General features: G+C 42.1%; 1 protein-coding gene across 2 annotated transcripts in view; it reads right to left on the bottom strand.

The window, feature by feature from the left end:
* The window catches only part of ZNF831 (zinc finger protein 831), a 1505884-nt gene that overhangs the window by 1224846 nt on the left and 256896 nt on the right, over positions 1–24142 (bottom strand). For both annotated transcript variants that reach the window (XM_044089983.1, XM_044089982.1), the window contains one exon: positions 7861–8202. The gene's annotated coding sequence lies outside the window, so the exon portion shown is untranslated. The remainder of the gene's footprint in view (positions 1–7860; positions 8203–24142) is intronic.

The raw sequence follows: 24142 nt of genomic DNA, 5'->3' as shown, positions 1-24142 counted from the left end.
TCTACTGTCATCCCTGCAGCATCTACAGGGGCACGCTACCTTAGTTCAGCTACCTTAGTATCTACTGCAGTTCTTGCAGTGTATACAGGGGCACTCTACCTTAGTTCAGCTACCTTAGCATCTACTGTCATCCTTGCAGTGTCTACAGGGGCACTCTACCTTAGTTCAGCTACCTTAGTATCTACTGCAGTCCTTGCAATGTATACAGGGGCACTCTACCTTAGTTCAGCTACCTTAATATCTACTGCAGTCCTTGCAGTGTATACAGGGGCACTCTACCTTAGTTCAGCTACCTTAGCATCTACTGTCATCCTTGCAGTGTCTACAGGGCACTCTACCTTAGTTCAGCTACCTTAGCATCTACTGTCATCCTTGCAGTGTCTACAGGGGCACTCTACCTTAGTTCAGCTACCTTAGTATCTACTGCAGTCCTTGCAGTGTCTACAGGGGCACTCAACCTTAGTTCAGCTACCTTAATATCTACTGCAGTCCTTGCAGTGTATACAGGGGCACTCTTCCTTAGTAAAGCTACCTTAGCATCTACTGTCATCCTTGCAGTGTCTACAGGGGCACTCTACCTTAATTCAGCTACCTTAGCATCTACTGCAGTCCTTGCAGTGTCTACAGGGGCACTCTACCTTAATTCAGCTACCTTAGCATCTACTGCAGTCCTTGCAGTGTCTACACGGGCACTCTACCTTAGTTCAGCTACCTTAGTATCTACTGCAGTCCTTGCAGTGTCTACAGGGGCACTCTACCTTAGTTCAGCTACCTTAGTATCTACTGTCATCCTTGCAGTGTCTACAGGGGCACTCTACCTTAGTTCAGCTACCTTAGTATCTACTGCAGTCCTTGCAGTGTCTACAGGGGCACTCTACCTTAGTTCAGCTACCTTAGTATCTACTGCAGTCCTTGCAGTGTATACAGGGGAACTCAACCTTAGTTCAGCTACCTTAATATCTACTGCAGTCCTTGCAGTGTATACAGGGGCACTCTTCCTTAGTAAAGCTACCTTAGCATCTACTGTCATCCTTGCAGTGTCTACAGGGGCACTCTACCTTAGTTCAGCTACCTTAGTATCTACTGCAGTCCTTGCAGTGTCTACAGGGGCACTCTACCTTAGTTCAGCTACCTTAGTATCTACTGCCATCCTTGCAGTGTCTACAGGGGCACTCTACCTTAATTCAGCTACCTTAGCATCTACTGCAGTCCTTGAAGTGTCTACAGGGGCACTCTACCTTAATTCAGCTACCTTAGCATCTACTGCAGTCCTTGCAGTGTCTACAGGGGCACTCTACCTTAATTCAGCTACCTTAGTATCTACTGTCATCCTTGCAGTGTCTACAGGGGCACTCTACCTTAATTCAGCTACCTTAGCATCTACTGCAGTCCTTGCAGTGTCTACAGGGGCACTCTACCTTAATTCAGCTACCTTAGCATCTACTGCAGTCCTTGCAGTGTCTACAGGGGCACTCTACCTTAGTTCAGCTACCTTAGTATCTACTGCAGTCCTTGCAGTGTCTACAGGGGCACTCTACCTTAGTTCAGCTACCTTAGTATCTACTGTCATCCTTGCAGTGTCTACAGGGGCACTCTACCTTAGTTTAGCTACCTTAGTATCTACTGTCATCCTTGCAGTGTCTACAAGGACACTCTACCTTAGTTCAGCTACCTTAGTATCTACTGTCATCCTTGCAGTGTCTACAGGGGCACTCTACCTTAGTTCAGCTACCTTAGTATCTACTGCAGTCCTTGCATTGTATACAGGGGCACTCAACCTTAGTTCAGCTACCTTAATATATACTGCAATCCTTGCAGCGTACACAGGGGCACTCTACCTTAGTTCAGCTACCTTAATATATACTGCAATCCTTGCAGCGTTCACAGGGGCACTCTACCTTAGTTCAGCTACCTTAGTATCTACTGTCATCCTTGCAGTGTCTACAAGGACACTCTACCTTAGTTCAGCTACCTTAGTATCTACTGTCATCCTTGCAGTGTCTACAGGGGCACTCTACCTTAGTTCAGCTACCTTAGTATCTACTGCAGTCCTTGCAGTATCTACAGGGGCATTCTACCTTAGTTCAGCTACGTTAGTATCTACTGTAGTCATTTGCAGTGTCTACAGGGGCACTCAACTTTAGTTTAGCTCCCTTAGTATCTACTGTAGTCTTTTGCAATGTTTTGATCTTCTTTCTTCTTTTTGTATATACATTCTCAAAACTATAATTTTAGAAGAATAACATGTTTAATAAATATGTTAAAAATACTTTAGTTCCAGCACTTTGCTGCTGAATGTATAATTGTAATCGTCATATAACCTGCTATACAGATGCACTTTTCTAATAATACATTTTACACATCTAGACAGATTTGCATGGGAACTACAGGATAGCTTACTTATGGTATCTCATAACTGACTGTGCTTCTCTGCAACAGATGTAACCAGAAGAAAAGCAAAAAGCTGGACTTTTGCTCTGACCTACCACCATATAGTACACTGCCATTTTCGTGTAACAAACAGAATACAGTACGCATTTCTGCTTCACTCCTTTGGAACTTCAGACAGTATATAAGATAAAGGACAGTGATGTATATCATGTAGCCGCGGTGGTGCAGCAGTAGCATTGTTGCCTCACAGCAAGAGGTTCTCCCGTTCAATTCTTGGCTGGAGCGCCTTCTGTGTGGAGTCTGCATGTCCTCCCTGCAGTCGAGTGGTGTTCGAAAGACATGCGTAGAATGGCCGTGCCTTCGCTGAAGGTTGGACGTCGAGCTGGCACCTCGGCACCCGTAAAAATATCTACTGCCAATCATTAGCGGACTGGAGTTCCACTGTGGCAACCCCTAACTGGGAAAAGCAAGAAGAAGAATAACAACAGTAATGTATATCATGTCACAGGGTATCAACAGCATGATCTACAAAACAACTAAGGTAAAAGGAATTAAAAACACATTGGTTTGACTGCAATTAATGTTTTTATGTTAACCATCTAGTTAATTAAAAAAGCAATTGCAGAAAGAATGTAAATCTAAATGTTTTATTACATCTATTGATCAAAGATATGTGCATTACATACCACTATCTTTTAATTTGCTTGTTAGTTAAGGAAGTATAGTGTCCGTCTTTGTGAGTTATGTTCATATTCTATAGCTATGTGCTGTTTAATTTGTTGCTGTTTCTTTGACTTGCTTTTACTTCCAGCTTAGGTCCTTGCTGGAAAGGTCAGTAGGACTAGTCCATTTTCACATTTAACAGATTGAAAATAAATAAATAAATAAATTAATTAATTAATTAATAAGCAATTGAAAATTAGGGAGTGCAGTAAGCGTTAACAACTCGTCTAAATTTTTTTTAACTTCATCTCACAACTTACACCTGCACAATCCAATACGTAGTCTAACTGCAGAAGCTCCTTCTCCAGGTCAGACATATCTTGTCTGAGAAATCATTGCACAACCAAACACACACACAAAAATAAAAACACTCGCCAAGCAGATACATGCCTCAAACTAAACTGCAGCTGATACAAACTGCTAAAGTTAATTCCATCAGAAGCAAATCAACCCTTTTTACAGAACCCTGCATCACATGCCCCCTGCTATTTCAACTGTTTTGATTTTGCAGAATATCCCTTATTTTGTCTGATATTTTTGGGCTATTCCTCATGCACTCTCTCCCAGGTTATATACTGTTTGAGTGAAGGTTTCTGGCAAATCACTGAGGACTCCAGTCACTAAATAATGCCAGACGTTTAAGTTTTAGACTTCATTATCATTCTGAAAATGCTTGCTAATACCAAACTGTTGTTCTAGCAAATTTCTAAGCATATAAGAGCAATATTTAAAATCTCTCCCTAATTGGGCCTTTGTCCCTATTAGTTTTCGCCTTGTCTGTGATACTTGAGCTAAGATATTGAGAGCTGTAATACTAACTCTAAGACCGCAAAAACATGGAGGGGGGAGAGAGAAGAGAGAGAGAATCAGAACAAAGCTATATTGACTGCTTCTTCTACTGCTTGCCTCACAATCTCTCCACAGTAGCAGAATACAGTTGGCCGGCAAAACTACTAAATGCACTGCTCGGCTACCAGGATAGTTGACAAACAGCATTGCTCAATGACCAGCACCTTTGATAAGTGGGACTTGCTCAGTGGAATGCTGCTGATCATCATTGCTACATTAAGGTGTTCTGATAACCTTTATCTAATGTTACAGAGACAGTATTGCATCACAGTCATGGTACTGTATCACCACATTCACACCTAACTTGCACGGCTTCTCTCTCCCAAGTTGCATATTGTTTGAGCGAAGAGTAATGGTTATCATGGTATAGTGCTGTCTGTATAAGAGTGGAAATTAGGAATTATTGTGAAGTTTTAGTGCACCGTTGTCTGTCTGAATAGATGAGTTAGGAATGACTGCAGTATATTACTTTCCATTTTGACTGTGAAGGTTAGGAGTCGATGTTTTGTAGTTGTTTGTGTTATAAGGAAAGTTGAATACGGAGTTACAGTACGATTGCTGTGATGCTATGCTGTGCTATCAGTGTGAATTTGAGAGGTAGGGTTGAATGTGGCTAGAGTTAGCAGTGAATGTGGTGTTATAGTACCTGTGTTGTGATGTAGTGTTGGCTATGTGACTATAAGAGTTATTTGGGAATGAGGTGTTCTAGAACCAGTGCTGTGGTGTGTTGGCTGTGTGACTGTAGGAGTTAGTAGTGAATGTGGTGTTGTAGTACCTGTGTTGTGGTGTACTGTTAGCTATATGACTATAACAGGGAGGTTGTAGGGAATGTGGTGCTCTAAAACCTGTGTTGCGGTGTGGTCCTGACTTTGTGATTGTAGGTGTTAATAGTGAATGTACTGTTAAAGTACCTGTGTTGTGGTATAGTGTTGGTGATGTAACTGTAAGAGGTAGTAGAGAATCTGGTGTTCTAGAACCTGTGTTGCGGTGTGGTGTTGGCTGCGTGACTGTAGGAGTTAGTAGTAAATGTGGAGTTATAGTACTTGTATTGTGATGTAGTGTTGGCTATGTGACTATAAGAGTTATTTGGGAATGTGGTGTTCTAGAACCAGTGCTGTAGTGTGTGGCTGTGTGACTGTAGGAGTTAGTAGTGAATGTGGTGTTATAGTACTTGTATTGTGATGTAGTGTTCATTATGTAACTGTAGGAGTTAGTAGTGAATGTGGTATTACAGTACTTGTATTGTGATGTAGTCTTCATTATGTAACTGTAGGAGTTAGTAGTGAATGTGGTGTTACAGTACTTGTATTGTGATGTAGTGTTCATTATGTAACTGTAGGAGTTAGTAGTGAATGTGGTGTTACAGTACTTGTATTGTGATGTAGTGTTCATTATGTAACTGTAGGAGTTAGTAGTGAATGTGGTGTTACAGTACTTGTATTGTGATGCAGTGTTCATTATGTAACTGTAGGAGTTAGTAGGGAATGTGGTGTTACAGTACTTGTATTGTGATGTAGTGTTCATTATGTAACTGTAGGAGTTAGTAGTGAATGTGGTGTTACAGTACTTGTATTGTGATGTAGTGTTCATTATGTAACTGTAGGAGTTAGTAGTGAATGTGGTGTTATAGTACTTGTATTGTGATGTAGTGTTCATTATGTAACTGTAGGAGTTAGTAGTGAATGTGGTGTTACAGTACTTGTATTGTGATGTAGTGTTCATTATGTAACTGTAGGAGTTAGTAGTGAATGTGGTGTTACAGTACTTGTATTGTGATGTAGTGTTCATTATGTAACTGTAGGAGTTAGTAGTGAATGTGGTGTTATAGTACTTGTATTGTGATGTAGTGTTCATTATGTAACTGTAGGAGTTAGTAGTGAATGTGGTGTTACAGTACTTGTATTGTGATGTAGTGTTCATTATGTAACTGTAGGAGTTAGTAGGGAATTTTGTATTGTAGTACCTGCTTTGCCTTATAGGTTTTATATGTAGCTACTAGGCATTCAGGCCAGGAAACAGTTGAGAAGCCTAGCCCAATGTTCCTAGTTGCCCCAAAGCACTGTTTGGGTAATTGTTTTTCTTAAGGTCACACAAAAGGCAAAAGAAGGATAATGAATCAAACCATGGAGCACAGGAAACACCTTGTTAACAGCTCATAGCCTTAGTCCTCTCTGATAAATGCCAGACTGGAAGCAATGTTTGTGTGATGGTAGGAGTTAGTAAGGAATGTTGTGTTACTGTTTCTGTGACATGGTGTGACTGTGTGAGTTAGGAGGGAATCTGTTATTGTACCACCCATGTTGTGATGTAGTTTTGCCTTTTGTGATTGTGGGAGTTAGCACTGAATGTGGCATTAGAGTACCAGTATTATAGTGTAGTGTTGCTCGTGTAACTGTGGGAATTTAGAGGGACTGTTGTGTTATAGTACCCAAGTCATGATGTAGTGCTGTCTATGTGAGTGAGAGTCAGGAGGGAATCTAGATCCTGTGTTGTAGTGCAGTTATGTCTGTGTAAATGTGTGAGATAGGAAGGCATGTTCTGTTTTGTGATGTAGTGCTGTCTGGGTGACTGGTGAAACCGGGGTTCATTTTGGTGTTAAAGTATTAGTGTATTGTGATATGGTACTGTGTATGTGTGGCTGTGGGATTCCGAATGGTATTTTGCATTATAATAAAAACATCGCTGTGAGACACAGTGTAACTTGCACAAGATAGTTTATTTTTAGAGATGAGATATGGTGGGCATATGAACAGTGTGTTTGGCTCTGAAGAGCATATTAAGAGGTGGACATCAGGTTGAAGGAGAGTAGCACAGGGTTTCTGTAATGGTAAAGTGAATTGTGATACTGAGTATAAAGAAAGGCTGAGAAAACTGGGAAGGAAAGAGAACAAGAGGCGCATGATATAAATGTACCAGTTCCACTGGGGCTACATAGGTGGCAGACAACTCAACAGTATGAAAATGGAAAGTGGGGTTCATGAGCAGTAACTCAGTGCAGTGACAGAGAGCTTAAGCCCAGATGGGAAGTGGGGTTCATGAGCAGTAACTCAGTGCAGTGACAGAGAGCTTAAGTCCAATATAAAGAAATATTAATTCACAAAGATAATATCAAGGCTCTGAAATATACTGCTACTAGTCTGACTGACTGTAACTCTATAGAGGGGTTCAAGAGTGCCTTAGGAGGAAAAAAAGGTGATTATGACAGCTGTTTGAGCAGCTGTGTCATTCAAGTGAAGGTGAGGAATCAATTTTTTTTTCTATTAATATTGGTATATTTAGTGTAGAATAAGGGAGCTGAAATTAAGTGAATGTTGAAGGATTGTTGCCTCAGTGCCATATTTCATCACTATATGTATAATGTTTTTTGTAATTCAGTAATTAGTTAGCAGCAGAATCAATCTGCTTTCGACATACTGTGTTTTGTTAATACATGCATGTTGATATGCATCCAGGCACATACATGTCTTTAGCACAAAAATTGTACATTCGGGCAACAAACATTCCCTGTTGTCTTCTGCTATTGTAAACCCATTGCCCTCCCTTATTACTGGGGTGGAACACATCGTGTATACACCATGTTACTGATGCGCAGGTCCCCACATTGTGCTGCATCTGTGCTTCACCCAAATGCGTTAAAACCATGCCAAGTGAAGCATCTGCACTAATTGCAAAATCCATTTTGCAGTAATTACAAAACTGTTACCAGCTATAAGAATATGGTTACCAAGAACATGTGCTCAGTCTGCAGATTTGTGCATTTTATTCTCATGCTATATCATAACAGTATACTTTATTTTTACTGTTGCATTTCAAATGATTTGTTGCAGCTCAGTATTAAAAGCAGTAAAGCAGTTTATATGCAGTAATTTTGATATTTCAGACATTCAGACTTCTTACCATAGTTTCAGATGTTATTCCATGTTTTATCAGAATCTTTTGCATAGCTTCCAGCATTCTTGGAAGATAAATAGGCCTCATGAGATTTGAAGATTCAAGCATTCCCCTTTTGAGCAAACATTCTTCTCAAAGATCACCTGTTTTGGTTTCTTCCCTAGGACATCTTCTTAAAAAAGTGAGCAAAGAAAATCGTATGTTTGGTTTTCTTTCCATAATTTTTATTACCATTCCTGAGATAGTTCTTCTGGTATAGAATGATAAAATATTTAATCATTTTCTTCAGCCTTGGAGAAATTGTAATTTTCCTGGTTGATACTTCAACTTCTGTTTTAGTACCTGAAACTAAAACAATAACTACGTCATTGCTTCAGGTATATAATAAATAAGGCACATTGCTCTAAAATGGCATGATTTACAAAACAGTCTTGCATAGTTCTGCAAAGCAAAATGCTCTCATGAAAACAAGGATCTGTATTTATAGTTCAGAAACAAGCCTCAGCCTTAAATGTTTCAAAATTTCCATATCTTAAAAAAAGGCACAGAGTTAATGTGTGTAATACTGAATGAGTCATGTTATGAGTCAGGCAAAATAGTGGCCGCTGCCAGGTTTGTGGGTTTAGCATAATAAAGCAGCAAGTAAAGTATATACATTGCCTTTACACAATGTAAACTTGTGCCAATAATTAAGCAAATGCAGGCATATGTTATTTACTCTGATTCGTTTTGTACAGAGCTGAGAGCATAACTTTGCTGGGGAGTTAAAAAGCATCAGTTTCGTATCACAGCTGCCCTAAAATGTGTTGTAACTATAGTCTCTCTGTCCCTCCACTGTTCCATGATGTATCTACTTCTAAGGAAAAAGCCCCAGTGTATTTTCAGTGAGGTTTGGGCTATACTACACTCCTTTAGAAACAGCAAAATGCAGATCTGGAGTGTTACTGACAACAGCAGAGACTAAAACTACATATTACGGCTTCTTCACATGAAGAGACTGCCTGTCAAGCACCTTCACAAAAAGGAAGTGTATCCATTTTATCACTCGCTGCCATACCTACGACTTGAGTTCTTGCATACAGTTCCACAGTGTCTTTTCGGTGGAGTTTGGGCTACAGTACATTCCCTTCAAATGTAGGTTCATAGGTTCATAGGTTGGTACTAGGCTATCGGCCCTAGGGCCTATACAAGCCTAGCCATAACAATTCCCTGGCTATTTCTTCCCACAGTATTTACTTTCCTGGACCCCTGTCTAGCAGGGCAACTGATGTGATACCCGGGGTGAATTAAATATCTCCCATCCAATCATCAAGGTTCCTTTTGAAGAGGGCCAAAGATGCGCTCTGATTGACATGTATGGGCAGTCTATTCCAGAGTCTGGGGAGTCTCTGGGTCAGGAACCTATCCCTCCAGCATGTTTTGTTCATTGTGATGGCAATGTTTAGATCCCTGGAGTCTGTGTCTCTGAGGGATTGGGATTTCTTTAAGTGTGGCATGTCCCACAGCTCTGGGTTTGACATGGCCTTGTATGTTAAGCAGAGATCGCCTCTGAGTAGACGATATGCGACAGAGTATAGGTGGAGATTTTTTAGACGGTCAGCATAGGGCATCTGCTTTAGGCCTGTGATTGTTTTAGTGAGGTATTTCTGCGGCCTTTCCAGTTGTTGCAGATGTCTTGAGAGGTACATACCAAACGGGACATTGTATTCTATAATGGGTCTAATGAGGGCTGAGTACATTATGTGACCATATGAAGATGCTGACTGGATCACCCTTCCTTTCCCTGGAGTGAGGCATTTTTGTGAGATTCTCATTTCTTTTCTATAGTGACTAAGGTAAAAAGCCACTGAGAAATTACTTCTTGTAGAATTAAGTCTGATTTCTGCTGTCTTCATTTTTACAATATGAGTCTCTCAACAATGCCAGAAGTCTCAATCTCAAGATGCACGCACTCGAGGCCCTTCTCAGTATGGAGAACATCGATGTCTGTGCTGTGACAGAAACCTGGTTCAAGGCTCCTGAGAGCACCCCAGCACTATCAGGTTTCACCTCATATCATGCGTTCCGGCCCCAAAATCCGGACAACACCAAGAAAGGAGGGGGGGTGTCCATATTCATAAAGGACACCCACACCTCAAGGTTGGTGGCAACGCACGATGCATCGGAGACCATCCAGGTGCAATTAACCATAGGCAAGACTGCTCTGCAATTTGTAGCATGTTACAGGCCACCCTCTCAAACTCAGGAACCTCACATGGCCTTCCTGAAAACATTGGAGGGGATAAATGTATCTCCAAACACCATCATACTAGGTGATTTCAACTACCCTAATATAGACTGGGAACACTACTCAAGCCCAAACACTCTAGTCCTGGAGTTCATAAATTCAAATGCCATGGAACAACTAGTCACCATCCCCACAAGAGGAGAAAACATACTTGATCTCATCATCACGAACATGGGATCACAATGTTCAACACCGGAAGTATACCCCTCACTGGTGAGATCAGATCATAAACTAATCTCGCTGGAGGTCCTCATCCCGCCCCCACCTGAAATAAAAAAGACCACAGTGAAAAACTTCTCAAAAGCCGACTTCACACTTCTAAAAACTAGTGTGGTCTCCTTTAAGGCCCCTGAGCCAGTGGTAAACATTACTCAAACCGCTGAATCACTTACAAATGCCTTCTACCAGCACCTACAGGACTGCATGGATCAGGCAATCCCAAACAAAACTAAGACTCTTTGTACCAAAGGCAAGCGTCCAGTCTGGTGGACCCCAGCCATAAACAAGCTCTACAACAAAAGGAGGAAGCTACTACAAGATAGAGCAAAATCCTTGAAAGGTAAGACACCTTTGATCATTATAAGTAAAAAGCTAAGAGCTCTCATAAAATCATCCAAGGCAAATTTTGAGAGAAAAATCGCCAAGGACTCAAAAGACAATCATAAGGCCTTCTTTAGCTATGTTAGAAACCTAGGAGGAAACTCCCAGATATGCTCAGAATTAGTTCAAAATGATGTGAAGATTACTGAACCTACACACATTGCCAACATACTGGCTGACAGGTTCAGTGCAAACTTCTCCCCTCCCCAAAGGAGAGATATCTATACCAGAGGATTGTAGCCCCCCAAACATCTCCAACGCCCAGGTGAGAACTGCTCTCTCCAAGGCAAAAAACACAGCATCCATGGGACCGGATGGTGTTCCCGGCTATGTGCTCCACGAACTCAATGAGGAATTAAACCCGCAGTTAGGACAGCTGTTTAATCTTAGCCTCACCTCAGGATACGTACCCAAGGAGTGGCGCACTGCGACTGTGGTCCCACTTCACAAGGGCGGTGCCTCCACTGACCCTGGAAATTACCGTCCCATTAGCTTGACAAGCCTTATCTGCAAAGCCATGGAGAGGATCATAATGGAACTCATAAATAAAGACATAGGGAACTTGCAGACTTTGGATCCAACCCAGTTTGGCTTTGTCAAAGGCAGATCATGCCTTTTAAACTTGGTTGACTTTTTCGAGACAGTCACCAAGGCCATTGATGAGGGAAAGGCAGTCCATACAGCCTACCTCGACCTGGCAAAGGCCTTCGACACAATACCCCACTCAGGTATCATCGAAAAACTCATCAGCTTGAATGTAAACCCATACATCACAAGATGGGTTGCAAACTGGCTAAGTGACAGAACCCACAGGGTCAGAGTTGCTGGAGCCATGTCAGACTCAAAGCCTGTCACAAGTGGTGTCCCACAGGGCTCAGTCCTGGGTCCACTCTTGTTCGGCATCTACTTTTCTGAAGTACAAGCAAACACAGGAGGGTTATGGCTGACAAAGTTTGCAGATGACTGCAAACTGGGCGCCATAGTCGAAAACACATCTGACACAGATATCCTTCAGAAGGGCCTCACAGAAACGGATAACTGGTGCCAGAGCCATGGCCTAAAGTTAAACGCCAAGAAATGTATAGTCATACCCTTCGGGAAAAACAAGGTTACCCCTAACTACCATATAGGTGGCAATCCACTGAGCACAGAAGAAGTCATCAGGGATCTGGGGACCCAGGTTGACAGTAGCCTTTCGTTTGACACTCATGTTACTAAAGTAGTTAGGAAAACCTTCTACATTGCCCACCTGATCATGAAGGGATTCACATCTAGATCAAGGGAGGTCATCATCCCCCTGTACTCATCACTCATTAGACCTATGATTGAGTACAATGCCCCATTCGGAATGTATCTGACCAGACACCTGCAGCAGCTGGAAAGGCCCCAAAAGTTCCTCACCAAAAGGATAAAGGGTCTCAAAAATATGTCTTATGCTGCCCAACTGAAAGAACTCCAGCTCTATTCAGTCTCATACCGCTTGCTCAGAGGTGACCTGTGCCTGACATATAAGGCCATGTCAAGCCCAGATTTGATGAATATGCTTCACCTCAAAAAATCTAGATCCCTCAGAACCACAAGGGCGGGAGACTTAAACCTTGACACGGTTATTAATAGAACTTGCTGGAGGGACAGATTCATCACCCAGAGACTCCCTATGCTGTGGAACAAAATCCCGGTACATGTGAGGCAGAGCACCTCGCTGGCCTTGTTCAAGAGGAATCTTGACCAATGGATGGGAGATCGCAGATATACCCCAGGGATTACTTCAGTGTCACTGCTTGACAGAGGCACAGCAAAATAATAGGCATAGTTTTATTCAAACTAAAGGGGTGGCGAAAGCCACATAACTATGGGCTAGGCTTATAAATGCCCTTGGGCAGATAGTCTAGTATGAACCTATGAACCTATGAACCTATAAATCATTTGACCTGGCAAGAGCTCTTAGGTCTCAGTTGAAAACAAGTTAACAGGTAGACAATAAACAAAATATATAAACAAAGTCATCCCAATTTTCTGATGATAGGGCAGCCATGAAAGTCATTGGCAATTCAGGTTCAGTCACCCGCTGAGGTGTCAGGGACAGGCAAGGGTGCTTCACAACTAGCAGTCCAATTCATTCCCTTTACTGGGATAAGAGGTGACCAAAAGGAGCAACCACTATCACACCCATAATGTATTTTTCCCATATTTTAAGTCCTAACTCTCTTGAATGTTCTTTCATGTCCAAGCAGTTGGAGCACAGTGGGCCTTTTCAATTCATACCATGTCTCTGCATAACATGATCAATTGGCCCTGTCTCCGCCTTGTACAAAAGCACCAGCATGTGATCCTAGTATCCACCAGGGATTCTATTGTGAAGAATGTGCTCACAAGCACAAGATATCTCCACTCTCCTAAAGAGATGTGAGCAGGCTTAGGTCTCATCATTTCTGTGTGTTTCCATGCCAACTCCAACAAGTGCCTGACATGCTAGTGAAATTTATATTGTCTAGCTCATAGTTAGGAGTTTATCCTTCTACTCTAGTGGAGCTAATGACTGTCATGTATTTCTGGAAATGCTCTGTGAATCTTGGTGAATCTTGAAACTCCAGCAACATCTGGCGAGACAAGAATGCAGAAGCAGGCTATCAAAATAGTTTTGTACTGCACAAAACATACAGAAATGCCCTTTTACAAATGCCTGATGGCATCACATATTCACACTGGTGTGGAGGCTAACAAGCAAGGTATACGTAGAGATGCTGTTCTCGCACTCACATTATGTGACCATATGAAGATACCTAGGGTCTGTCTAATCTGTCTGATTATTGTTGCTAGGGCCTATACAGCTGTCCCTTCTAGTTTGTGATCCATTTCCTCCTGTACCTGTCCTAGGCACCTTAAAATCATTTTTTTGTTTATCCTTCCATTCACAGATCCACAGATTCCCCTCACCATGTATTCCAAGGTACCACTACTACTACTACCCTCTCTGTGAAGTAGTTTATTTTTTATTCTTTAATCTATAATATTGTAGTATGTGGAGTGACATGATTATGCTCCAAAATAAAAGAAAATAATCAAATCCGTAAGGTGTTTTTGGAGTACAAGATTCACCCATAGTAGCGCTTTCGGAAGTGTGTAACAATTGATCCAATGTTGTCTATTTTTGTCCGATTCAAGCCGTGGAGGTGTAGGATCTGATTGGATCTGACCTTGGCACTGACTCTGAAGCTTCTCATTTCCAGGGCTGTGACTCTTGTCCTACCCATAATTCCCTCATCTTCACCTTAGTATCTCAGATCATGTTTGCCACCTGGCGTCTTCAGTCATGTCTTACAAGGGCTCTTCAATCTGAAATATCCTTTGTGCAATATCTCCTTTTTCTTGTACTCCTCCCATTACTGAAAGATTTATCTCTTCAGTGCTGAGGCTTGGTGTGTTTTTATTGGTATCTTTGATAGTGTTAACTTACTTGATAGGATAGACAGTTAGGCTCATTAGGTTGTTAGGTAATAGTTGTTTAGAGAGTTTGTTACATTGGTGTGTGCTTTTTTCCTGTATTATAGATACTAGTATAGAGCGTGTTTTTTTCCTATTTCATCTTTTAGTGATATTTTGAGCAGAGTGGGCTTGTTAGCAACATTTCTGAGAGTAATCTGTGAGGAAAGGAAGAAAGATAATCAAGGGTTTAAAAAGTGTTCCGAATGTGGACACAAACTCCATCCCGCCAAGATCCTCATACTTTGTGTGCAAGTTGTTTGAGCACTGCCCATCTTGACACACGGTGTCAAGCTTGTGCCTCATTCAGTTCTAGGGCACTCCAGACTAGGGGGAAGAAACTCGGTCGAGGGTCTCCTCCCTCCACAGACAGGGTCTTCAATTTTTACAGCTTCTACCTCCTCCTCCTCCTCCACTGCATTTTCACCAGCCAACAAAAAGGATAAGAGACCCAAAGACAAACAAAAAGATAAAGAAAAAGAAAATGTGAAGATAAAAGAAAAGGAACATGAAAAAAATGGATACTGAAAAGTTGAGAAAGCATTCCTCAGATCCGACATTGCTGCCCAGCCTGGATCTGAAACACCCTCAGTTGTTGTAGTTGACAGTTTCTCAGGTTCGTCCTTTGCTGTCTCTGTCCCATTTCTCTTCAGAACCAGTGAGTCTGAGGTTACAGTCCCATACTCCTGCTCTGGAAGTATTCAAGACCACCTTTGGTGGTCTCTTCTTCCTGGTCATCCAGAAGCCTAACCAAACAAGACATTAACAGGATGATGAGGAAGTTACTTAGAATGCAAATCTAGCTTGGGATTCTCTCTGTACCATCCCCTGGAAATGTACCGAGTCTTGGTCCAGCTAGACTTCCACTTCCTTTTCTGGTCTTGGTCAACCCTTTGGACCTGACTTTCTTAGATCCAGCCTGTTCCAGGGCACCTTTGTTGGAGCTGATGGTCCAAGTTATTTCAACTCAGACAGCATCCCTTCCTCTTTTAACTCTGATATGTTTTGATCTGGAAGAGACTCGAGTCGAAGCTTCGGTGCTGGGATTCAAGGGTAAGGGTCAACACTGATGTTATCAGAACTATCCCTTTCCTTCAGGGTCTTGGCACTCTATAACTCGGCTCCAAGATCAGCTTCAGGGTCAAGACCCATCAACTCTGAGGTATCTGTTCTGTCCGAGGATAGGAGGAAGCCTCTGGAGCCAGTGGTGACTTCGGCCTGTGAGGCTTTTGAACAGGTCCTATTGATGCCAAGGGAGAAGGAGTTTCCATCTAATACAGTTCCATCCAAAACCTGGAAGGACTCTGCTTCTACTTCCCATCACCATGTTAGACAGGGGTAGATGGTACCTCAGGCTTCTCAGGCTGCTTGCTACATTAGCTCCCAGTCTGATTCAGAACCTTCTGATCTCCTAATGGAACCAGTTCATAGGAAACAGGCATGCAAGCAGAAGCACATAGACTCATCTGCAGAGTGTTTCAGTGAAGACATGGACTTCTATGAAGGTGAAGGTTCCCCTAGAATCCCCCAGAAAATGTCACCTTCGGTGAAATCCTTGAATTGATGAAGCAGAGATGGGGATGGTCCACTGACAATCCTTCACCAGACGAGCCTGTGTTCTTGGAAGCCTTTGGTTCTGGCAAAACATTGTCCTGGTTGGTACCACCTGTTGACCCCTTTATTGACCTCATGGGCCAACAAGCATGGAATGACCCTGATCTGCTAGAACTGAACCTCAAAAAAATCTGGCAGGATATTGGCAGCAGCAAAGGAAAGGAAACATTGGAGCAAAGGTACACTGGTGGATGTGATGGTGGTAGCGTCAGCCACTAAAACAGAGACTCTAGGGCTATGAACCAGTTTGGGAAACAGAAGTGTGCTTCAGCAACTTCTGCACTTAGAATTATTTGGCCCATGTTACTAGATTTCAGAGAGATCTGATCAAAGAGCTTTCTTAGTCTCGCACGAGTAACCTGCCTGCAGATGTTCAGAAAACCACAGGCTCCCAGCTTTCTCCCCTTCAGTTTACTTCCAATGTAGCCAGGTGACTCATTTCTAATTCAGCTGATGGCGTGATTGCGCAGCAGGCAGCAGCAACACCATGCTTTGGCACACCTGGATGAGTCTCTGTGATTTTATGGAAAGCTTTAATGCATTCTTCATCAATACCTCTTTTGATGGCTCCACTCTATTTTGGACCAAAGGTAAAAGCACACTAACTGGGATTCAGCAAGATGGCAAGACCCTCTCTGCAGTGGGAATCTGTTTCTACAACCCCTCAGAGGACTTTTAATAGAAATCAAAGAGCTGGAAAGAAAATGTGTTTTCATAAGTTACAGAGTTCTTATCATGACAGCCCTGGAGACAGACCTTCTTCTGGCAAAGGAGGAGGCAACTACAGTGGACGTTACCCTAAAGGCAGAGGCAGACTGCACAACCAGGGCTTTCATGGTGCCTTCATTGAGGAAACCCTATCAGTGCTCCTGAAGGGTTACCTGACTGCTGCACTCTGGAGGCAGTTGGGGTGCCCTTATCCATGCATCCATAAGCCTGGGAAAATATAACAGCAGATTCTTGGGTGATAAACATAATTTCCAGAAGCTGTTTGATTCCCTTTTCCTTTTCTCTAATAAAAAAGACGTTTCCCAATGTCCCACCCCAGTCAATGGGAACTCACAGCAGCAGCAGTAGAAGTTTCCAAGCTGCCAAGAAAAAGAGTCATCCAAAACAGTCCCCAAAGATCAATTAGAATCTGGAGTTTATTCAAGGTTCTTTTTAGTATCCAAGTCAGACCCATTTTGGACTTTAGTCATTTAACCAATTTGTGAAACAGACAAAATTCCAGATGGTCACTATTCAGTCCATTTTGCCTCTACTGATGAAGGATTATTGGATGTGCTCCATAGATCCCCAGGATGCATACTATCATATAAAGATAGAGCAGCATTCAAGGAGATGCCTTGGTATCTGGCTGGGGGTGAATCATTATCAATTCAGAGCACAGCCTTTCCATCTCACTACAGCCCCCCAGGGTGTTTACAAAAATAATGTCAGTTATCACAGCAAATCTACATCTACTAGGGATTTAAGTTTTCCCCATATCTTGATGATTGGCTCCTAACTGCTACCTCCAGCAATCTGATATTGAACCACCTGGACCTTCTGCTCCACCTAATGCAAGATCTAGGGATCACAATCAACCTACCCAAAAATCATCTTAATCCAAATCAACAAACAGAATTTAGTGGATGTCACCTTTATTGAGCTTTACATTTTTCCAAACTTTCCCAGTCCAGAGTGCTGTCCCTGTGCCTCACGTGCCTCACAACCATGCAAGTATTCCATTATCCCTGTCCCACCAACAAGATGAATTCTTCATCTATTAAATCCTGTGGCTTCTGCAGTGCTAATGGCTCCAGTAGCTAGATTTGACATGAGAGGCCTCAATGGACTCTAGCAGTGCAATGGTTTTAACATGTTCATTTGCTACATACAACAATTCGCCTCCACTGGCATCTGCTGACAACACATCCTGTTGAATAAAGTCCTTCACTGACAGAAGGATAAACAATCCAAAGGGATCCACCTATGGCTGCAGTAACCATGGATGCATCACTTCTAGGGTGTGGGGGGCATTTCAACGGGAGGATGGTCCAAGGTACTTGGTCACATACAGAAGTCAATCCACATCAATATCTTGGTGATGAGGGCAATCCTTTCAGCACTGCAGGCATTCCAGGATATCTTCCCCATGGATGTAATTTCTGTATGTCAGACATGTCCATAGTCTGGTACATCAACAAATGGAGGAACACACTCCTAATCTCTATGTCAAGAGGCCATGAGAGCTTGCAAAAGGGTGATGTCTTCTCAATGTTTTGTGATAGCAATGCATATACTGGGGACATCTAATGTACTACCGGACAAATTGAGCAGATCTATTTTAATGCCTCATAAGTTGTCCCTCAATCCAAAAGTGACAAACTTGATTTTTTTTGTTGCTGGGGCCAATCTTGTTGTGATTTCTTTGCATCCTACCTAAACAACAAATGCAACAGTCACTTTGCCCTGTTTCCTTCAAAGGGGCAGTCACCAAGGGATGCTCTAGTCCACAATTGTCCCCAGGTCTCCTCTATGCCAGTCCCCCATTGTCCTTAATGAACACATTCATACAGAAAGCAAGAATGTGCAAGGCCAGAGTGATCCTCATTGCTCTCTTCTGGCCCTGACAAATGTGGTTTCCCTTCTTGTGGCCTCTACTATTATGTCCACCATGGATGTTGTATCAGTATCTAAACATATCAACTCATCCATCTGGATTGCTTCGACCAGACCAGAGATCTATGAAACTAACTGCTTGGTTCCTGCAGATCTAACCTCAGCCAAAGATGTCAGTCTCCCAACTTTGGTTGTTTAGATCATATCAGTCTCTCAAAAACAATCCACTAAGAAGGTCTACCATAGCAAAAGGAAGAGGCTTTCCATTTGGGCTATATCAAATGGTTATATGTCTTCTGTGCTCCTACTCCTTCCTTATTAGAATTCTTTTCTGAACTTTTCCACAGTGGCTCTAGTTATTCCACTATCAAAGAGAAATGGCCACTATCTCAAGTTTCTACTTTTAACAGAATGACAACTCTGTAGCTTCCTTAAGAGTATCTAAAAGCCATTTTATAGGTTCATAGGTTCATACTAGGCTATCTGCCCGAGGGCATTTACAAGCCTAGCCCATAGTTTTGTGGCTTACGCCACCCCTTTAGTATGGGGAACTATACCCATTATTTTGCTGTGCCTCTGTTGAGCAGTGACACTGAGGTAATCCCTGGGGTATATCTGCGATCTCCCATCCATTGGTCAAGATTTCTCTTGAACAAGGCCAGCGAGGTGCTCTGCCTCACATATACCGGGATTTTATTCCACAGCATAGGGAGTCTTTGGGTGATGAATCTATCCCTCCAGCACGTCCTATTAATAGCCGTGTCGAGGTTTAAGTCTCCCGCCCTTGTGGCTCTGACGGATCTAGATTTTTGAGGTGAAGCATATTCATCAAATCTGGGTTTGACATGGCCTTGTATGTTAGGCAAAGGTCACCTCTGAGCAAGCGGTGGCGACTGAATAGAGCTGGAGTTCTTTCAGTCGGGCAGCATAGGACAGATGTTTGAGACCCTTTATCCTTTTGGTGAGGAACTTTTGTGGCCTCTCCAGCTGCTGCAAGTGTCGGGTCAGATACATTCCGAATGGGGCATTGTACTCAATCATTGGTCTGATGAGTGATGAGTATAGGGAGACTATGACCTCCCTTGATCTAGATGAGAATCCCTTCATGATAAGGTGGGCAATGTAGAAGGTCTTCCTAACTACTTTAGCTACATGGGTGTCGAATGACAGACTACTATCAACCTGGGTCCCCAGGTCCCTGATAACTTCTTCTGTACTCAGTGGATTGCCACCTATTTGGTAGCTAGGGGTAACCTTGTTTTTCCCGAAGGGTATGACTATGCATTTTTGGCATTTAACTTTAGGCCATGGCTCTGGCACCAGTTATCCGTTTCTGTGAGACCCTTCTGAAGGATATCTGTGTCAGATGTGTTTTCTACTATGGCCCAGTTTGCAGTCATCTGCAAACTTTGTCAGCCATAACCCTCCTGTGTTTGCTTGTACTTGGAAAAGTAGATGCCAAACGAGAGTGGGCCCAGGACTGAGCCCTGTGGTACACCACTTGTGACAGGCTTTGAGTCTGACATGGCGCCAGCAACTCTGACCCTGTGGGTTCTGTCACTCAGCCAGTTTGCAACCCATCTTGTGATGTATGGGTCAACATTTAAGCTGATGAGTTTTTCAATGATACCCGAGTGGGGTATTGTATCAAAGGCCTTCGCCAGATCGAGGTAGGCTGTATGGACTGCCTTTCCCTCATCAATGGCTTTGGTGACTGTTTGAAAAAAGTCAACCAAGTTTAGAAGGCATGATCTGCCTTTGACAAAGCCAAACTGGGATGGATCCAAAGTCTGCAAATTCCCTATGTCTTTATTTATGAGGTCCATTATGATCCTCTCCATGGCTTTGCAGATAAGACTTGTCAAGCTAATGGGACGGTAATTTCCAGGGTCGGTGGAGGCACCGCCTTTGTGAAGTGGGACCACAGTTGCAGTGCACCACTCCTGGAGTGCGTATCCAGAGGTAAGACTATGATTAAACAGCTGTCCTAGCTGTGGGTTTAATTCCTCGTTGAGTTCGTGGAGCACACAGCCGGGGACACCATCAGGTCCCATGGATGCTGTGTTTTTTGCTTTGGAGAGAGCAGTTCTCACTTGGGCGTTGGAGATGTTTGGGGGGCTGCAATCGCTTGGTATAGATATCTCTCCTTTTGGGGGGGAGGGGGGGGAGAAGTTTGCACTGAACCTGTCAGTGCAACCACCTGTCTGAGATCCAGGACCCCCCCCCCCCCCCCAGGATGTTACTACCATGCTACAGGTATTAAATCAACTCCCTTTTGAACCAGCAACATCAGTTGATTTTAAGTTCCTGTCTTAGAAAACAATTTTTTTTGGTGCGGTTATGTCAACCAGATGGATTTTAGAGTTCCAAGCACTTTCCTGCAAGCCTCCTTATCTGGTATTCCATAAAGACAGAGTTTCCTTGAGAACTAATGCATCCTTTCTCCTAAGTTGACATCTGAGACTAATCTAAATCAAGTAATAAATCTATCAATCTTTTTCCCCAAACTCTCAAACAAAGGTGAATACATTTTGCATATGTTGGACATTCATCATCAGGCATATGTAATCACCTTAGCAATGGGTGCTAACACTAACCCTAAGGCTGCTCCTTCTCCCAACCCTAACTATATACTTTAACATCTTTAAAATCTTCCCATAACACTGCCACTACACAAGACAGACTCAGACACACAAGCACACGCTAACTACATCTATCCCCCTATCTAACCTTTACCCTTGCCCTAAAATACAAAACTTTGCACACAAACACACAACTCCCATCCTTTACTCATCCCCGACCCTATCTTTAACTCACATGCATACAGACAGATATGCTCTCAACCCCCCAACCCCATTTACCTGTATTAATATTCCATACCATAGTCATATCCACCATTTGGCCATCTGTACTGTCAACATTAAATCACACCCCTGAGTTTTTCTAACAAATGCATGTTGGTAATATGCAGAGAGCCATATATTTATATAGATAGATTGATATAAACTGCAAGAAAAAACAGCTAAGTCAGAGTTTTCACTGTGTAGCACCTTAAACCTCCGGTTATGGGAGCCCATCGGATATATGCAAATGACCCCTTAAGGACATTGAGTGTTTCAGCTACATGGCTTCTGAATGCCTGTGACTTTTATGTATTTATTAACTTTATTTGTCCTTTAATAATCCAGAAAGTCCAACTAAGCCAGTGGCCCATTTTCAGTGTATGCCTGGGGAGAAAAGCAAACCTACAGATTCAAACACATTCAAAAAGAAAGTAAATTTACAATAAGTTGGGGAAAATGGTTCCACAAAACATATATAAACATATTTTACAGTAGCTAAATAGTAATTATATACAAGGGGAGAAAATCCTCAAAACAGTCAAAAATGCAAACAGATTGAAATACACTTACACAGATATGAAGAATACAATATGTACTGCTAGTAGCAAGGCACATTGTGGAAGTGGATAGCCTTGTGTAAAATAAACTCATACATAGTTATATGAAATATTGATTATATTTCTAATCATGTATGGAGGTGAAAATAACGTATTCTGCTACCAAAACTGAGGAGTAGAATGAGATGAGGAGGAGTAATGGGCAGGAGGGAAAATTAATTACACAGAGAGTGTTAATTATAGAGAGATGAGAATGTTATGGAAGGACACTAGAAGGGAAACAGATAGCAGTAAGTGTCAGCTGAGGAAGTAGAGGAGCATTCATCAGTAATATGGTATCGTTAAAGTGAGAGCTTCTGTTGATGTTACGCTATTATTACCTGCTATGATAGAGATGTGTTAGTGAAGTTAGAGTGAAAAAGGCCTAGTTATACTAACTAGGTGGTCATGAATTTGTTTTGAGGATGTGCATGTACAATTCCAGGTGTCAGATAATGTTTACACTGGCCTTGAAATTGGAAAGGTCGCTAGTGTGCTTAAGGGAATGAGCGGATAGAGTCCTAGGAATGGGCTACATTGCTGGAACAGAGAGCGTTTTCTGTTGAATGGTGTGGTTTGTAGGAAGTGAGGAGCATTTTGCTTCCAGATCATAATGGCCTGTCAGAGGCGTATGTATGCAATATGTCTCTTAGGGCTTTGGTTTGTTCTGTTTTGTATATTAATTTGTGGACTAGGGGTATTATGGAAGTGTAATTGGGAAAGTCAAGCCAATCACACTGTTTTAGGGCTAAGCAGTGATAGGTTCTATTTGATGAGTTAGTGGCAAATTTTGCTTTTTTTATTGTAGCGTTAGCTTAGTTTATTTTGGATGGAAACTTGAAGAATAAGCCGTACTGGGGAAACACATAGTAAAGTGGGGAGCAGGAGTGTAGAGGCCAGGAGTTTCCTGGATGAATAAGTTAAGTAGCTTTTTTTGTTTTGTAGAGTGCCTCTAATTATTTGTGAGTCTTTTTGATAGCTTGTTGCACATGTACATCAAATTTCATGTTATTATCAATTGTCTTGCCTAGTAGTTGGTATAGGGGATGACTTCAACAGAGGTGGTATCAGACATTGTTATTGAGAAATTTTATTTGATTTCTGTAACGGCTTTTGGGAGGAATAGAAGCAGCTTTGTTTTATGGATTGAGTAGAAGCTGGGAGTTATTGAGCCAGATTTTAACTGATGAAAATTACTCTTGGGTGAGGTGTTGTAGAATAATTATTTTACTAGTAGAACCGATTTTGTAGTCATCAGCATATTGTATGAGGGATGCTTGAAATTTGGGGTAGTATAGGTTGTTGGCAAATATGTTCAAATGCAGTGGCCCCAGTACGGAATCTTGGGGAACACCTGTTTTGACAGGTAGGAAGGATGAGTAAGAATTAACAAACTGGACTTTATTAGAAAGGTAGTTGGAGAACCACTTGATGGAAGTGTTTGAAAGGCTAAGTGAAGAGAGATATTTTAGAAGAACGCTATGGGAAATGGTTTCAAAGGCCTTGGGCAGATCCAGAAACATGGCAGAAACCAGCTGGCCTTTGTCTTTGGCTAGGTTAAAAGAGTGGGTGAAGTTTAAGAGAGCTGTGGTAGTGCTATGTCCTGGTCTGAAATCATGTATTGTGGGGGTAAGGAGGTTGTTAGTTCATGAATGGGTCATTAATTGATCATGAATGCATTTTCTAAATATTTTTAAAAGAGATGAGAGAATGGCAATGGGTCTAAATTTGGATATATCACTGGAGCTACCATTTTTGTGAAGTGGGATGATGTGAGATTTTTTTTTCAAAAGGTTGGAACATGCAATTCCTGAATAGACCCATTTATGAGAATGGATACGGAAAGGTAATTGAACTGGCTGTAATTTTTTTAAAAAATCACTAGGAATTCCATCTGGAGCAAATGTACTCAGTTTAATTTTTTGGAGGTATTCCTTGATCATTATGATATATACTGGTTTAAAGGAGAAAGAGTAAGTATTAATGGAACTGGGAGGTGAGACTGAGTGGGATGTGGTCAGATTATCAGAGGAGGTTGATGTGTTTTAAGTTTTGTTGTGAAGAAGATTAGGGATGCTAAAGATAAAGTGATTACTTAAAGCATTAGCTGTTTCTTCCTGGGGAACAGTGGGGGTTGGGGTTTGGTTGTCTATTTGGTCCAGGATGTAATATTTTAGATATGGTGGCCCAGAATTGTCTAGAACTTTTAAGACATCTATTCTGCACATTGGAGTAATAAAGTTTCTTGTAAAGTTTGATCT

The sequence above is a fragment of the Protopterus annectens genome, chromosome 12.part0, assembly GCF_019279795.1.
Source record: "Protopterus annectens isolate FY-2018-M chromosome 12.part0, PAN1.0, whole genome shotgun sequence".
Classification (NCBI taxonomy): Eukaryota; Metazoa; Chordata; order Ceratodontiformes; family Protopteridae; genus Protopterus; species Protopterus annectens.
This window is presented reverse-complemented; position numbering and strand designations above follow the sequence as displayed.